The sequence below is a fragment of the Cryptotermes secundus genome, unplaced genomic scaffold (assembly GCF_002891405.2).
Source record: "Cryptotermes secundus unplaced genomic scaffold, Csec_1.0 scaffold2448, whole genome shotgun sequence".
NCBI lineage: Eukaryota > Metazoa > Arthropoda > Insecta > Blattodea > Kalotermitidae > Cryptotermes > Cryptotermes secundus.
In genome coordinates this window covers 110,300-114,664 of record NW_019739607.1, presented here as the reverse complement: position 1 = coordinate 114,664, position 4,365 = coordinate 110,300, and positions in this window count along the sequence as shown.

The following is a 4,365-nucleotide window of genomic DNA, read 5'->3' as shown; positions in this document are numbered from 1 at the left end:
GCCAATCAATTCTTCCTCCTCACTTTCGAGTTTGGCTCCGCCCCACCGAGCAGTGTATAAAAAGGGGCGGTTCCAACGCCGAGTCATTGATTCGATTCAGGTGATAGGTGATATTGGGATAGTGGACGTAGAGTTGAGGAGTTCGATTCGGAGTTAGTGTGCTGTTGTATACGTCAGAGCGGATTGGATTCGATGCGGAATCGGGATCGAGTGGTGGATTCGAGATTGTCTGTTTGACAGGACAGGACTGATTCACGCTCAAGGAGAGTATTAAGGAGTTATATTGCTGGTAGCTCTGAAATTTTCGATCCTTTGTTGTTAAAATTATCAGATTTTGGTTGAGGCCTGTGTCGTGTCGTGCCGTGCCAGACATGGCGGGCGCCTCGGTGCCTGGCTACCATGCATTCTGGACAGAGAAAAGAGCCTCACTACAGGCAGAGTACAAGGAAAACGTAAAGCAATATCCTGCAGCAGATGAACACTACAGGAGACTGTTTAAAATCATCTGTGATATTGAGGATGTGGCCAGCTTCACACCAGCCACAATTGGAGAAAGTGCTGAGTGGGCGGCAATAATAAATGCCGCTGAAGAAAGCAGAGAGGGCTATTGCAAGGCTCTCAAGGGCAAGATTTTGTTCAGTGCTCTGTACGGAACCTACACAGTTACACTGAACGATCTGAAGTCCCTAGTGAAAGCCAGAACATCGGAGGCAACAAAAACCCAGACGAAGCCCTCCCAAGAGGAAGACTTCAAAGAGGTCCGAAGGCGGAAACGGCAGAGCACAACCGAGTCCGCCCCGACTTCAAAGAAGGCAGCGGCTGCCACAGGCAACACCAAAACCAAAGAGGTGCCTACCCGCAACTACTTTGCTCCTCTCAGGGTGACGACAATGGACACCGACTCTGCTGGTGACGGAGCCACTGCGCTGGAGGAGGGATCCACTACTCTGGAGGTGGATACATCAGGGAGAGCAGGCAGGCCACCCCCAATAATTATAACGACTACTGTAAACCTAATTCAATTGCAGAAGCAACTTAAAAATGTGGTCAGTGGTGACTTTGAGTTCCGTAATACCAAAAGCGGGACCAGAGTCATCACCAAAAGCATGGCGGATTTCGAAGCCGTCAAGTCCTATCTTTCAAACAACAAACTTTCCTATTTCACCTTCTTTCCGAAGTCCCTAAAACCCATTAAGGCTGTAATCCGTCACCTCCCCCACAACACCCCGGCGGAAGATATTTCTGAGGGATTGGTGACCCTGGGATTTGACGTGGTTAGCGTCAAGCAGATGACAACCACCCGAGGGTCGCCTTCAGAAGGAAGGATATCCAGAAACCTTCCCCTCTTCCTTATAACCTTACCCAGGACGGCAAAATCCCAAGATATTTTCAAGCTAAATAACCTTTGCCATATTTCCATCCGGGTCGAGGCCTATAGAGCACAGAGTGGCCTTACGCAGTGTCACAACTGCCAACAATTTGGCCACGTCTGGGCTAATTGTAAACAACCTCCCCGTTGCATGTGGTGCGGGGGTGGCCACCTGCACAGAGAGTGCCCCGAGAAAGAGAACGCTACCTCCACTCCAGCGTGTTGTAACTGTGAGCTGAAGGATGGGGAGAAACCGCATCCCGCTAACTACCGCGGCTGCAGTCACGCGAAGGAGGAGCTGCAGAAGAGGAAATTGCAGAGAGCACCCAAAACCACAACAGGAAGGGTGTTCTCATCAAATATAGTCACTCCTGGAGTCTCCTTCGCGGCGGCTCTCCGAGGCAACACGTTGCAGGAGCAGCGGTCTCAGACTCTACATACACCAGTGGCAGTCCCACCAGCAGTCAAGAAACCGACCGTCCCGGTTCCTGTACTGGAACAACACACAGGTCAGTCAGTTCAGGCTTCTAATGTAAACAGTCAATCTCTCGACAATATGTTGAGAGTGGTGACTGTAGTACAGCAGATTATGACAGAGGTCAGTGGTGCAGTGTCCGAAGAGGAAAAAATAATGGCCATTACCAAAATTGTTCTGAGTCTTATGAAACAGAATGGCCACTAGAGTTCATAGGCCCCTCAAAGTCATAGCATTTAATGCGAACGGCATTGGGAGGCAGCGCTATGAGCTCAGTAAACAGCTGCAAGACCTACACGTAGATGTGGCCCTGTTTTCAGAGACACATCTGAAACCTCATGAGAGGTTCTTTATTCCAAATTACCACTTTTATAGAATCGACCGCCAGTCGGGAAGAAAGGGCGGAACTGCCGTTGCAGTAAGAAAAGGCATTCCCCACATCCATGTAGACCTACCACCCCTTGTTTCAGTAGAAGCGACAGGGGTCTGCATACCAATTGGTAATAGCGAAGTGCTGCTTGCAGCTGTTTACAAATCTCCAAGCAAAGCCTGGAGTGATGCTGACATCACTGAGCTCTTAAGCTTCAGACGTAAGTCTCTTTTGGCAGGTGATTTGAATGCTAAGAACCCATTTTGGAATAGCAGAGTTTCAAACCCCTCAGGCTTGGAACTCGTTGATTTATTTGATAGGAGTGATTTTGAAATTTCAGCACCACAGAGCCCCACTCATTATTCCCCTGCGGGAAATGGTGACGTGTTAGACATTGTGGTTCACCGAAATATCAGAGTGTCAGATGTCATCGTCTCTGATATTTTGGACTCAGATCACCTACCAATAGTATTCCACATACTGGATCATGTTAAAATTAGGAATCTTTCGGAACCCATTGAAAAATTTACAGATTGGGAGCGGTTTCAAAGCCTCGCTTCTGAATTAATATCACCTAAACTAGAAATTAATTCGGGGGTAGAAGCCGATAAAGCGGCACGCGACTTTGCAGCCTCTATTGCTTCGGCATATAGGCTGTCGACAAGTAAAGTTACCCTTTCGGACATAAACAACGATCTTCCTGGTCTAGATCGTTTGATAAAATATAAACAGAGGCTACGAAAATTGTGGCAAGAAACCAGGGATCCAGCGTGTAAAACGGCAGTCAATTGGGTCACCAAATCAATCAGGCAAATGACCCGTAAAAAGGCACTTGAACGGTGGGAAACAAAAATAAGTAACACCGAAGTCACACCTCAGTGTATATGGCCCATTGCGAAATCTCTCCTTCAGAGAGACGGACCAAGGGCACCAACTGCTATTCATGGTTCTTCTGGCCTAAAATTTTATCCTTCTGAAAAAGCCAATGAAATTGCCGACTGTTTGGAAACTCAGTTCACGCCACATGACCTGTGCGATAAAAACCATGAAGAGCGGGTGGAGGCTAGAGTTCAAGCTCTGCTGGAAGCCGTAGATGAAACCCCCCCTCTAAGGATCAGACCATGTGACGTTCATAAATTAATAAAATCTCTGAAATTAAAAAAGGCCTGTGGAATTGACGGCATTCCAAACGAATGCCTCAGGCACCTTCCAAGGAGACCATTGGTTCACCTAACTCACTTATTCAATCACTGTTTTCGGCTCTCTCACTTTCCAAATACTTGGAAGGAAGCAAAAATAATAACTTTACCTAAACCGGGTAAAGACCCGAAATTTCCTCAAAATTTACGTCCGATCAGCCTCCTGTCCACGACAGGAAAACTATTCGAAAAAGTAATTTTGAAATTCCTCCGTAAACATATTGAAGAAAGAGACCTGCTCAACGCAAGTCAGTTTGGTTTTCGTGCACGTCACAGCACGACATTGCAATGTATGAGGCTGGCGGACCACGTGACCCTTAATTTCAACAATAAAATGTCTACGGCTGCAGTGTTCTTGGACATCGAAAAAGCCTTTGATACCACGTGGCACTCAGGCTTGCTGTTTAAATTATCAAAATTGGAATTCCCCAACTCTTTGACCAAGCTTATTGGGTCCTTTCTCTCTAAACGTAAATTCAGGGTCTCTGTTGAAGGCGAAATGTCAACGCCAAGGGAAATGCAAGCAGGGGTGCCACAAGGTTCTGTTCTTTCCCCTACTCTCTTCAATTTGTATATAAATGATGCCCCCCATACACAAGGCGTTCACCTGGCCCTCTTTGCAGACGACACCTGTCTGTATGCGACAGATCGCAAAGAGGGTTTTATTGTTAGAAAACTCCAGCGCGGTCTCAGCTCAATGGAGACCTGGTGTGAGCGCTGGAATATAAAAATTAATGAAGATAAGACTCGGGGGGTCTACTTCTCTCGTGGTCGTCGACCGCCTGAGTCTTGTCTTACTCTAAATGGAAGAAACATTCCATTTGTAAATAGTGCAAAATATCTAGGTGTAATCTTCGATAAGAAAGTGACTTGGAGATTACACATAGAAATGATCGAAGCCAAGGCCTTCAGAACATTCATTAGAGTGTATTCCCTATTCAAAAGTGAGCGA